At 40.2% G+C, this 13879-nt stretch overlaps 1 long non-coding RNA gene across 2 annotated transcripts in view; it reads right to left on the bottom strand.

Moving 5' to 3' along the window:
• Window positions 1-13879, bottom strand: part of LOC309538493 — a 257452-nt gene that overhangs the window by 196167 nt on the left and 47406 nt on the right. The gene's annotated exons all lie outside the window — the stretch shown is intronic.

The following is a 13879-nucleotide window of genomic DNA, read 5'->3' on the forward strand; positions in this document are numbered from 1 at the left end:
GGAGGCAATACAGCCAGTCTATTTTTTCCCCTAGGTTCTTTCCCCCTAGGATAGGGAAAAAAACAAACCAGTTGACTTAAGCAGCTAAAATTTCCAGTTCTTCACAGAATTGGCAGAGATCTGAGACAAGCATCTAAAAATTAAAACATTTTCTTCCCAAGCCATCAGTGTATCTGATTCCTACCCAAGACTCAATCTTGGAACTATACTTTGTCCTTTCCATAGTACATTTATCAAATGTTCTGCCCTCAGCAGCACTGGAAGCACTGCACTGGGTATCTTTTCCATGCTGCTCTAACAATGGAATGAATCCAAAACAGAGCTAAGATCGTATTTCACAAAAGACACCTTACGGGGGGGGGGGGTGAAACCTTTTTTCTCTAGCCCTTCCATGACCCCACAAAAGGAAAACCACATTGCAGAGTTTTCTTCAGATATCTTCCAACACATTTTGTGGTGGCCACCATACTATTACCACCACCACTCATCTCCCCATACACCATGCCCTGGAAAAAGACTAGGTCCATGTCATTGTGGAGCATGAAAAATACTGGGTGCCACAAAAAGGAAGAAGCTCTGCGATTGCTGCCACAGACAAACTGTTAGAAAATTACTCCTCCCCCTTGGAGAAACTTGGTAACACGGTCCCTGCATCAGTTTCTCTGTCCACAAATAGGATGGAGAATTTTGAGAGTCCATTTGCACACTGCTCCAGTCAGAGGTCACATGGGTGAAGTCATCAATGTAGCTTCTTCCTATGCCTATTGCAACTCTGGAAACTGGACAAGTGTTGGCATGGGAGGAGGCGCATTGCTGGCTCACCTCACATGAACATGAGATTGGAAAAAGCACACACTGCAGCAGTTCCCACACCCAGTGCTCTTTTTGTGATGGTACTCACTGGCAAAGATATATTTTTTTTGGCAGCCATGTTGTGCTGATCCATCTTTGCATCTGCAATGCTACTTCCTACTGCCCCCCCCAAAAAACCACCACCTTTCAGAACACGTCTTCTTTCTCCAGCATTAGCAATTAGCATTCAATAAAGTTTCTCAGGACTCTTGAGTCTCCTAATCTTGATCAGATAGCCAAGATTGCCTCATTTGAAGATTATGGCATTTAATGGCAAAGCCATCATTTCCCTTATCACTATGCGACACCTTTATTTATCTCAAAACCACCTTATTATTCCAAGTGTATTTTTAAACCCATTGTGCTGATATAAGAGCAGTCAATCAGTAATTAAGAAGGGCAGACCAGCCTGATCTCTTACTAGTATTGAGTACATTTTGGCAGAACGGTCTAAAGAAATGTTTATAGCAAAACACTGTGAAGTATGCTATGGATGGTTAATGGGGGGAAGTATTCTCAATGTTTTAAATAATGGTGTTCCTAAGTGAACCCAAAGTTATTTAGACATTCAAGGCACATGACAGAAAGTGGGTTGATGAATCTAGGCCCCCACCATTATCTATATAATTTCCTAGACTTTTTGGTAAGCATTTTGTTTGCACGTAGTCACTGTACACCCAGTCTACAGAGTGTCTGTAGATAAAGGTGCAGGCCTATGTCCCTGTATTTGGATGCAAGCCCACTTAATTAGTTCTGCATATTCTTTGTCTCTGGGACAGTTACAAATAGTTTGATAGCCTCTCCTCTTTTGTTTCCATGGAATCAGGAAACAAGAAGGAATGCAGAGATGTAATTGGAGCAAACAAGAGAGATAAGCTAGTGAAGAAGACATGGGAGGTCCCGCTTTACCAACATTCACTAAGCGAAAATTCACTTATCCAGACACAAGGAACTAAAACATTGTAAGAACTGCAGGTGAGAGTACTGTCTCATCTAATACAACGCTATAGAGGTGTGCATCATTTAATTATAACAATAGTTACATACCATCCACACATATAAAATATCAAGGTGGTGAACAACAATATATGCAAATTAAACAAAACAAAACATGTTGTTGTTTAGTCATTTAGTCGTATCGTTTACTCTTCGTGACCCCATGGACCAGAGCACGCCAGGCACTCCTGTCTTCAAACAAAACATAGGATACAATAATACCATAAAATAATTATAAAAATGCTTGGCTCATATTTTTAAAAAAATAACAAATAACTGAAGAGGCCTGTCAGCATTTAAAAAATCATTAAGAGATGTCTGGCAGCAGTAAGGATGACTGCCAGATGTAGGCACCTGCTCCTAGGGGGTCAAGGCACTTTCAGGGGGCAATTTTTTTAAGGGGACTGGTCCCTCTCAATGTCTAGAGGATATTCATCTCTGCCCCCTGGCTCCTCAAAACACCACACGTGTGACATTAGGACGTCACATCAGGCCCACTCTATCATCATGAGAAGTTGGCGCTTCTGCTGCCAGATCTCTGGGAGAACCAGTGACACTAAATGCCTGACTTCTAAGTTGAAGCTGGTCAGACTTTGAAACATGGAGGACAACTACCAGCAGTCCTCTGGATGATCTCTGTATTCAAACTTGGATACAGGAACCCAGGTGGTTTTTAAGGTATCAAGGGCACAAATTGTTCAGGGCTTTGTACATTAATAGAAGAACCTTGAACTTAGCATATGGGAAGGCAGTGCAGATGTTTTAAGTGGCTCTATCACATGACCATCATCTAACTACAAAGTATGCACAATTTTTCTTTTAGGTCTATAGATTTTAACCTCATGTGAAAATGTATGTAGATTGCGCTGGTTAATCGACTAAAACTCATTTGATTGTTCAACTAAGACAGGAGTTTGCATCAGGCCATCTCAGTACTTATCTACACCAGCAACAACCAATGTGATGTTCTTCAGATCCCAGCAACCCTGGTCATTGACCATGCTGGATGGGCCTGGCGGAAGTTGCTGTCCAAAAACATATGGAGGGCACTGCATTGGCTACTCCTGATCTACTATAACTGGAAGCCACTCCCCACGGTTTTCAGCCAAGCCAAGCCTTTCATAGCCCTAGCTAAAGATGTCACAAATTAAGCATGGAACGTTTTGCATGCAAAGTATGTACTCTGTCACTGAGCTACAGCTTCTTCCCACCTAATATTTACAGTAAAAATGCCAGTGATTTTTTTTAATAGCCCATGATGATGCAAAATATTTTTAAAATAGCACCACAGCCCATTTACAGCATTGCATTTGTGAGTTTGACAGCTTAATGCCACTCTGGTGTTAACTGAGCTATAAGTGTGCTCATAGAACAAGCACTGCCCTTTTCACAAACTGTTTGCATAATATATTTTACAATAAAATGGTGCACAACCCTCTGTAGTCCTTGTGTGTGCAGTAGAATCAACATAAATTTGGTGATTTCCAGAGGAGACGGAGATTAAATTCACAGTGTTGCAGCAAGATTCAGTTCAAACAGATTCTAATCACAACAGGGCGCTGATTTGCAGCTCTAATTTCATTTCAATAAGCAATTAGTTCTGCAAAGACAGAAAGGGACACAGTATCAATCCTCAGGGCAGTCAGAGGTCGTACTGGCAAGGTACCAAATATTAAGTTCCTTGGCAGGAATCTCCATGTTTCTCCATAGGGTATTCAGAACATCCAAACTTATTACCTTGAAATCAGGGCAAGGTAAGCAATTTTTGAGTTATGCTCCACTCTTTTAATTCCACCCCAATTTCTTAAAGTGAAATGGTTAGAAATTCACAGCAGCAGAGCTGACTGGCTTAGAAGAAGTTGCCAACAAGTGTAAAATTGTGCACTCCCTTAAAGTTAAAACAGGCCCATCAGTTTCTCCCTGAGTTACTGCTGTGACTATCTACTGGAAATGTGTTTGCTGGTTAATTTGTCGGCATTGTACTCCCAACAAAAAAAGCATCTTTTTATTGGCAGGTGCAGACAAAGCTTGCAAAAGCTAGAAACACACACAAAAAGACTCCATAAAAAAGAAAGATGGCCTTGCTGAGATGGCTGTTCTCTGTGATTTTCTGTAATAGACTTCAGTTTGCCATGAAATTAAATTTATAGTATACCTGCTAGACATGAAGGGCCTGATTTATCCTCTGTATAATTCCATTGAACTCACTGGACTTACACCAGAATTTGGAACAGAGACTCCAGCTAAGCTTTGCTACTCCTTGATTTGACATTAAAGGCAGCATTTTCATGGGAGGCCATTTCCAGGCAAAGAAAAGGGTACGTGAATGATTTACAGGATGCCTTTTCATAAAAATGGAAATAATGCATATATGCCATCACTAAGGGAAACTGTTAATGAAAAACAGCACAAACCCCAAATAACTATTTTCTCTTTAATTCAAAAACATGTAATATCAAATATGTTGCCTCTCTGGGTGGTACGTGCTTTTTATTTGAAATGACTTGAATTTTTAAAGTAACATATTTTTAAGAAATATGATTTCGCAATCGCATTACACTATTGCACTGGGGTCTTTAAAAAAGGCTAGTTAGTAACAATAGCATTATAAATAGTTTAACAGGAAGAGAACAAGTCTAGGTCTCAGACTCATGCACTCCCCTCCCTCCTCCTCCAATGTAACCATTAAAAAATAGTAAGTTTTTCTTCCAATTTCATATAATCATGGTTTAGCATTAGGTCCAAATCCTAAACTGTGGTAAACTATGGTTTGTTGAAAGAACCCAACTTCATAAACCAGTTGTCTTGTTTCAAATAAATCATAATTCAGATTAACCATAGTTTGCTGGGTTTCGATGACACAAGCAGCTCTGGTCATTAGGGAAGAGAAATGAAAGCCAAATTACACTGGCATAAAACTGATTTTGGGTGGTATTCAATGCTAGTCCTCAGAGTAGACCCACTAAAGTTAATACATATGACTATCTAAGGTCCATTCATTTCAATGGATGGACTATGAGTAGGACTTAGTTGAATAGAACCCATAAATTTGTGATACAGATTTATCCACCTCAGTTCATGACTACTTGGGGGTGTTTAGAGTGTGTGGTCTCAGCACTGAGCAATTGGGACAGATTAGGGATTCTGTTGGTTTACCACCTGCCTCGATGCCCAGCAGTCTCCCTGCCTGAGCTGGTCTCAAAAGCAGTGTTGCTTCCAGACTGCTGATTGGGGGGGATTTTAACATCCATGCCAATGTGAGTGGTTATGGGGTGGCTCAGAACTTCATGGGGCTGTCCCAACATGGCATTGTCCTAATGCATGTGGCAGACCACACTCTGGACCTTGTTATCTCAACTGGGCAGGAAGAGGGTGGTCTAAAAGTGGGGGATATTGACAACAGACCCTTGTCATGGTCAGATCACTTCCTGTTGAAGTGATTTAGGCTTTCAGCATCTTTTCCCCTCGGCAGAGGTGGGAGACCCATTAGGATGGTATGGCTTTGAAGGCTGATGGCTCTGGGGATTTTTCAGCTGATATGACTGGTGCTCCTGTCAAAGCCTTGGCCAACCTCTGGAACATCCAAATGGCTCAGGCTGCTGGCACAATCACTGTTGAGTACCCTCTCATGCTTTCTGGAGCTCGTTTGGCTCCCTGGTATACTCCAGAGCTTAGGGAAAGGCAACAAGCCAGGAAATGGCTTGAACAACTTGGTGGGATTATTTGGAATTTTGGAGTCTGTTGTCAGCAATATGTTGATGGCACAGAACTCCACTTCTCCTTTACACCTGCAGGTGTAGAAGTGGATGTGCTGGATGGTTGTTTGGATGAGAGCCAAAAAACTGAAGCTCAGTCCAAATAACACTAAAACACTGTTAGTGGATGGTTCCCTAGATCAGATAGATGTGAGTGTCCTGATCTCTTGGCTTACCTGACAGCAGGTCCCACTGGTGTATACACTGGGTCAAGTCCAAAGTCCAACAGTCAGGAAACACAGTCCAGCATCAAACCTGAAGCAGAGTCCCACTGAGGTCCTGGAGCATCCCAGCCAAGGACTATGTATATGGGCAGTTGAGCAAACACAGCATCTCAGCTCTGCTTCCTTTTATACCTTGCATGTTGATTGCATCATTTGGGCTCGATGAGGTAGGTGATGCTCACCTGCTCAGAGCCTACTCCAACTAAGGAATCACATACTAGGTTGTGGGGCCTTGTCTGCCTCCACCTTCTAGAGTGTACCTCCTGCTGCTCCCTACAGCTCAGGACCTCAATAGCTCAAGGACCACCTCTCCCCATCTGAACCAACCTGAACCCTGCAATCAGCATCTGAGGCCCTTCTTCATGTGCTTCCTCCATGAGAGGTCCAGAGGGTGGTATTCCCCACTTTATTCCCCACTTCTAAAATGCTCTCCACAGGGGGACTATCCTGGAGCTTTAATTATATATATTTAGTCGGCAGGCAAAAACACTCCTCTTGTCTCACGCCGTTGGCTAATTAAACAATCTACAGCCATTTAAATGGGGTGGGGTATTGTTCTTGTTTGTTACTATGTTGTGCATTTTGTGTTTATATATTGTAAACTGCCCTGTGTTCCTTGGATGAAGGGCAGTACAGAAACTTAATAAATACGTACATAAATAAAACACTTCAATTCTTCAAAACAAAGTCAGATCAATACACATGGAGAAAAACAACAAAGAATACACTAGTTTATCTATATTCTGTTCCTGGGGTCACATTTCTACATTCTATTACATAGCTGTGTTTCCTAGACAATAGTTCATTATGCATTTCCACTGTTGAGGTTGCCTTGATTTTGTATCTGTTTGAAAGTGTGAGTGAGTGTATGTGTACATGTGATCAAGCCTAGGTCCCCTCAGAAGTGTGAGATTCACAGTTTAGGCATAGTTAATTATATGTCAAAACTGGAATGGGATAATAGCATGTAGACCATAGATTCTTCTACTTGATTCTATGGGCAGAATCCAGTGTAGCACTTCTATAATATGGCTTCCATTTCTTATCCACCTCCCTACAACAACCCACACTTCTCCTTATCTGCTTCAGAAGGTTCCCCAACCCTCTAGAACAGATATCGGTGGTGCACCAGGAGCTTCAGGGGATAGGAGAGGAAGGTGAAATCTCATTGTGTGAGAAGTGGTTTATTCTACTTGTGCGTGGACACCATTGGATACAGTATCAATTTCTTACATGCCATGCTCTGTGATAACCACCAGTACCATATCAGAAGGACGCCAAAACAAAAAGATGTGCCCGATTATTGTGCCAGCTTGTATTAAAATGTTCCGCAATCATCATTAGATTGTTTTCAATTTCCGTGATCCAACTGCAGTCACTCTTTTGCAAGCGCATGACAAGTCGCAAAACTAGCTACATTGACGAGAATGTTGGTGGGGATCTGTGATGTGGACAGATGACACTGACAACACCAGGTTTACACCCACAATTCCAGATCTAACAAATTCTACACATCAGGAAGTTCACGACTGCATCTGGATTTCCTAAGCCAAATCCACAATTCCATTAACATGCTCTGGACAGAACACTATGATTGTGACCAAACATACTTCACAAAATGTAAAGACTATAAGAAATGCAATGTCAATCGTTTTCTTAAACATAGAGATTTTAGATAAAAAGCAACAAATTCTCTATTTGCTTTCATTTGGGTGGAAATAGGCTGCATCCAGTCCAATTGAGAAAATGACTGGAGGAGGGGGAAGATTTTTATTTTTTAAAAAATAAAATAAAAATCTTGCCCCCTGTAATAGATTTCTCTCCCCCACCCTCCCGGCTTTCTGTTCAGTTCTCTGTATGAATAACAAGAATGGCAGCCATTTTCTCCCAGCTCAACATCAAAACCCCTTTCATCTGCTGTCTAAATGCAAACAAAGCAAACCTTCCACCAGGCCTTTCTTTCCAGATAAATTAAAACTCTCATGTCCTGGGGCCTAAATCAAGCCTACAGGCCTTCCCTAGATAAATCCTTTCTCAACCTGAAATCTTCTTGCTACACGTGCTCCTTGTAAGATAATTTTGCAGGAGCTAATCAATAATGCAACAGTAAATTGCATTTAAATAAACATTAGCAGTCCTCTTAATGAATAAAATCTCGTCTGCAATTTGTCAAAGTCAGAAGTGCTGGACTCTTTTGATATTCATTAGAATATTGAAAATTAGAGCTTTGACAGGCTTTATGTACACTGCAATTATGTGGTTTTTTTCTGAGACACATGGGTGTGCTTTATTTTCACAAGAAGTATTGAATAAAAACAGTGGTATACACAAAGAGTTTGAGACATCTAAGTCATATTCTTGATGGCAGTGTGTGTGGTTTGCCTTTTTTTAAACAGAGAGATAGTTTGAGATTATAAATGCCTACATCTTACAGATTCTGGAGCATTCATGCATTATAGGGAATGTTTTCTGAAATTCTCTTTGACATGAAGAATGATTTGGTGCAAGGATTGATTTGGTACAGGAATTGAAAAAGATCAATCCTTTTTGTAAAAAAAATATTGCCCTTAGCAGCAATACTTTATAGATATGGAATTTCATGAACCTTTTTCATTGAAATTTTGTGTGTGTGTGTGTGTGATATTTTATATTGGCATTTAGTAGATCGATTTTTTTAAGGGGAGAAATTTTCAGGAATAGTATTCCAAAGGTACTTCCATACTACAAACATACTGTGTTGTTAGGGGGATGCTGTGATTTGGATGTGAAAAGCTTCGTATTGTGGAAAGAAATGCCAGCTGGTGAAAGAACCATTAAATTGAAGGATAATCTCAAGGGAAGAGACTGAAGCCCTTCCCCTAAGGTAAATGGGGCAAAGGCCGATTGATATAATGGAAGTAACAGAACAGCAATGGGATAGTATATATAAGCAAAATAAAAAAAAATGAACTAGCCCCCACCCCCTAATCACCTACATTTTCTATACTTTTGTGGAACAAGCTGACCATGCAAAATATTCTGTATGCAAATATATTATTTTTTCAGTACAATTTTCACAGGGTGGGAGTTCGAGATATAATATTTATTCTGTGTAGGTATTACAGTTGTTAGAGTAAGAACCTATAGTGATTCTCCTGCCCTTCTAACTACACTGGAATAGTGTGATGCATAGATACCACTCTACTCAGAAACAGAAATGGTATGTTCAGCACATGGCTGTAAACTCCTAGGATGAAAGATGAATAACCAAACCCTACCATTATTGCTTCTCTAGAGCTCTAAATGCTATTCAGAGTCAAGCAATGTATGTAAAATTATACATAATGACAAATAATGCTGCATTATTTCTTCTGGTTGTTCTTAATGTAAATCTGTGCCATTAAGATACTTAAAGAAACATAGGCAACTTAAATATGGGCCCTGCTACCACCACCCCCTCCCCCCTCACACATATGCACAAAGAAATGATGAAAATGTTGCTATGTTATTCTCTGGGGTGTAATATAAATAATCTGGGCCAACCCAGTATATTTTGTAGCATGAGGCAAAGTACAAAATGGCTCCTCCGTTCCATGTACTGAAACCAACCAGAGTGGCCATTGGTTCTTACTTCACCATTGATGGTGGGGCTGTGCCCTCCAACCCTTGAGGGCAGCCTGCTAATTGAGACCACATCCACAACATACATTTAAAGTATCCCTTTAATAGTCAAGCTTCCCCCCCCCCCAAAGAATCCTAGGAGCAGTAGTTTGTTAAGGTGCTGAGAGTTGTTATGGGACCCCTATTCTTCTCACAGAGCTACATTTCAGAGTTCCTTGGGAAGAGGGATTGTTAAACCCCTCTAGAAATTGTAGCTCTGTTTTCACAGTGGTCACCTGACATATCTTATTTACATTTTTGGACAGCAAAGTCAACACGGCACACCCATACCTGTCTACTCTTCCTTCAAAAGGATATGAGACACTATTATTATCATTGTGTGCTCGTGGAATTTTACCACCACTGACTTTGGGCTAACAAGGATGCTATGGTCCTTTGGTAGCTGGATTTGTTCTTGATCTGCTTAACAGGACGGCAGCTGAGGACCTTTACTAATATGGGAATGGGTCCTTAGAGCAACAAAAGGCAGAAATTCAAAATTGCCAAGGGCAAGAAATGTCTTCAAAGGATATTTTCTAAAATTATGTAAGATGTAGCTGTTAAAATTTTTATTATGCTATTATTTGAAATAACGTCATGAGGGGAGAAAGAGACTTCTCATTTATTTATTCTTTGTTTTGTTTGTTCTTTATTGGTAGTAGAGAGGTCTAAAGATTATTTGAAAGTAATTGCTCTTTTAAAGTTGAGAGCACTTGTCCCTAGAGCACAGACCTTTGACATACCTAGTGGTGTCTTGGACTCACAACATTGTTCGACAGAGCTTTATAGCCTCCTTGGGTAGGTATCTGCAGCAGTCCAAAAGGCTTTTCTAAAGCCTCAATCCTATATATACTTATTTGGGGAAATGTCCTGATGAACTTAATATGACTTCTGAGTCATATTAAGGATTGCACTTCACTAACAGAGTGCTAGGCTTGCCAAGACAACCATGTTGTTGTTGTTGTTGTTGTTGTTGTTAATATCCTGTCCTTCTTCACTTTCCTGTTCCCAGGGTAGGTAACAAAAAAAATAAAAAGGGTATTTTAAAGGCTACAAATCTGGTATTTTACCAACTAGAAATCTGGCATCGATTTTAATAAATAGATTTAGAAATCAATGCCAAAATTCAGTGCAACCATTTTCCACCACCTTTCCAAGTTCAGTCATAATTAAGATTTGTGAGCAAGTTCTTGGCAGATATTTTGCACTGTGGGAAGAAGTTTTTCTCTTGCCTCACATAACTAAGCAAAAGCTTAATTTCTTCCAAACTTTTTCCAAATGTTCACCTTTGGGCTAAAACTAAGAAAGGGAAATGTCAACTCTAAGGGTTGTTTTTTAAAAAACAAGAAATTACTAAGCTGTTATTGAAACCATTTATTAATCTTAACTGGAGAGGCACATACAATGATAAAAAGTGGTATTTCCTGGAAAAAGGACACCATACTCAAGTAATGCATACAGACAGATCAATCAATATCACTAATGCATCCTAAAGGTTGTTGCTTTTCCTGCAGTCGTTGCAGCAGAATTAATGGACTACAATGGAGATTTCTATTGCTGTGAGCACAACAGTGATAGATTAGAGAGTCTATTTTATGTTAAGCATGATTTAGACACATAGTTGTATCCACTAAGAAAATTAGTAATGTAGCTTTCTAAAACCTACACTGGCCTACCTTTTACAAACCCCTGTCCTTCTCCTCTCTGTCACATCACAAACAGAGCATATATTAACATAAATTGATTCACCACTCCTCCCTTACTCTGTCATTTGCTATTCTGGCCTTTGCCTCCCCATCTCTGCCATGGTCTAACCAGATTTTAAGCTCTTGGTGACAGGACCTATCTTTCTGAAACTCTACAGGAAGCCATGTACATTGAGGGTACTGTATAAATAATAATGTACTGGTGGAATGGAAAGAACCCATAGGCCATGATTGTCTCTGGATATAAACTCTATATAAGAAGGACAAGGAAGGACGTACTACCAGACTTTTAGAAGACATCTGAAGGCAGCCCTGTTTACGGAAGCTTTTAATGTTTGATGGATTACTGTATTTTAATATTTTGTTGGAAGCTGCCCAGAGTGTCTGCGGAAGCCCAGCCAGATGGGTGGGGTATAAATTATTATTATTATTATTATTATTATTATTATTATTATTATTATTATTATTGTGTGGTGTTGCTTTGCACATTGAAGAGGACGCTGAGTGCAGCAAGCATGAATTCTATCCCTGAACGATGGCCCTCCTGTTGAAGCCAACCCAAAAACATGCTCGCACAGTGGAAAACTGTGAGACTGCTCCATCCTCCTTTACATGCAAAACGCATTCTGAAAGCATTGACCATCTTTTCTGGTAATGGTACCTGGACCTAGTGTCCCCACAAAAGGCAATCAGTGATGTAGACCAGGGATCATAGGAGCCAACTCCTAGGGGCCACGGGGGCTGTGGCCCCCACAATAAAATATTTGAGGGGGCTGGGCCCCCACAAAGTTGTTGGACATTCCCATTCAAATGGTATATGTGCACTGCAATTATGTGGGGTGGGCTTTACCTGGGCCCCCACAATATTTTATTCAAGTTGGCACCTCTGCCAGGGATGGGAAGTCTCAGGCCCAGGAGCCAAATGAACTCCCCAGGCCTCTCTATCAGACCACTGGGATTCTTCCCAGGCCACACACCCTTGCCAGCCACACTGCCTTTCTTTAGGACATATACCCCTTACTAGCCCTCCTTTGTACCCTCCTTGAGTATTTTTGCCTGGCTGGAATGCGTTTCTGAACTCTGATCATGCTTGCCTGGATGGGGGATAGAGAGGAATGCTTTAAGAAACTGGCATGTGGTTTTAAAAAAGATTACAACAATACAAACACAACACGTAGGCTAACAGTTAGTAGAGAATATATAATAGAATAATGATATCATTCAAATTGTAGGGAAAAGCCAGTCAAAGTTCATATGTATAATATAACAGAGTGGTAGCGAGGAGCGTCAAGCCGTGTGTTCAAAACAGATATCTAAGGACAGTCTCACAATAGTCTTTCAAAAGTTTCAACAGAAGACGTCTCAAAAGTTTCAGAAGTAAAGTCTCTCAATAGTCTTTCAAAAGTTTCAGCGGAAGAGGTCTCAAAAGCCTCAAAAGGACAATGTCTCCGGAATGATACTACTGTTTTGGAATAGTTTTCATGGGTCCGCTTTGTTTTTGAATGCTGTATAGGCCATACTGTTCCTTTAAGTATATCATTATTGGAAACACCTGTGGCTTACTTCATATGTCCTATGCAATTGTGTTGCACGTATCAGCAGCTACACTATCTAGTGAGCACTGATCCTTAGCATGAATCTTACTTACATATTCTGTTGAAAAAAATTGAGTAGGTACCTTTTTTATATATATTCTGTTTTGTATATTCTGTTTTATTATACAGTGTGTGTGCAGGTAGCTCAGTTTTGTTATCATTCATCGGTTATATGCCTTGTATCTTATTTCTAGCTGATGAAAACTATTACAAAACAGTAGTATATACAGGGGTTTGTTTTTGGTTTTAAAAAAGATAACATTCACATTGGTTGCTCTGGTCAGTTTTGCCTCTGGCTTTGCCCAACACTACCACATGGCTTCTGGAAGGTTGCCCAGAAGTAAACATAGCCCTCAGGCTAAAAAACAATATATCACCCCTGATGTGTACACACACACACACACACACAGACACACTTGCATACGCTCAGGGCATCAGCTCAGTGTGCAAGTAAAAGGGGCCAGCACTGATGGATCAGGGTGACTTTCAGCAAAAGAAGTCTCCCTGATTTCAGTGGCACTCAAGTGCATGGTAGTGACTCAGAATCCCACACAGTTCCATGAGATTTACTGCCATGTATGCATGCATAGGATTTCCAATCTTAGGATCACTGCTGAAAACTACTGCTACACCCTGTGCATGGGAATACAGTATGATGTGGAGTACTCTATTTATCATTCTGGTAAGTACATTACTTATTTACCATGGGGGAGAAAAGGAATTTGATTTGTCTCTATTGCATTTTCGTTTTGCACTCCATATCTTAAAAAATGCATGAAGTTGTAATATTGGTACATGTGTAGTAGATCGAAGGGTCTCTTTCTTGAGATAGCAGCAGAGTTTGGGGCACTGGGGTGAGGAATGTAGAGGAAACATACTGAGAAGCTTCTGGATCAGAAGGATTAATTTTCCAATAATTAATTTTCACCTAGGTTCAATGCTGAGCAGGATTTTTATCCAAAATAGTCTTCTGATGACTGACGTTTACAATATGTCACAGTTAATATGCCTAGAGGATATTTGAATTGCCTGTATTTCTAGAAAATTTAAACAGAGGCCTTTATATGAGTACTTATAGTAAACCCTGTCAAACAGATAGAATTACTTTGATC

This window comes from Podarcis vaucheri (assembly GCF_965113315.1).
Source record: "Podarcis vaucheri genome assembly, chromosome: 8".
Taxonomy (NCBI): Eukaryota; Metazoa; Chordata; class Lepidosauria; order Squamata; family Lacertidae; genus Podarcis; species Podarcis vaucheri.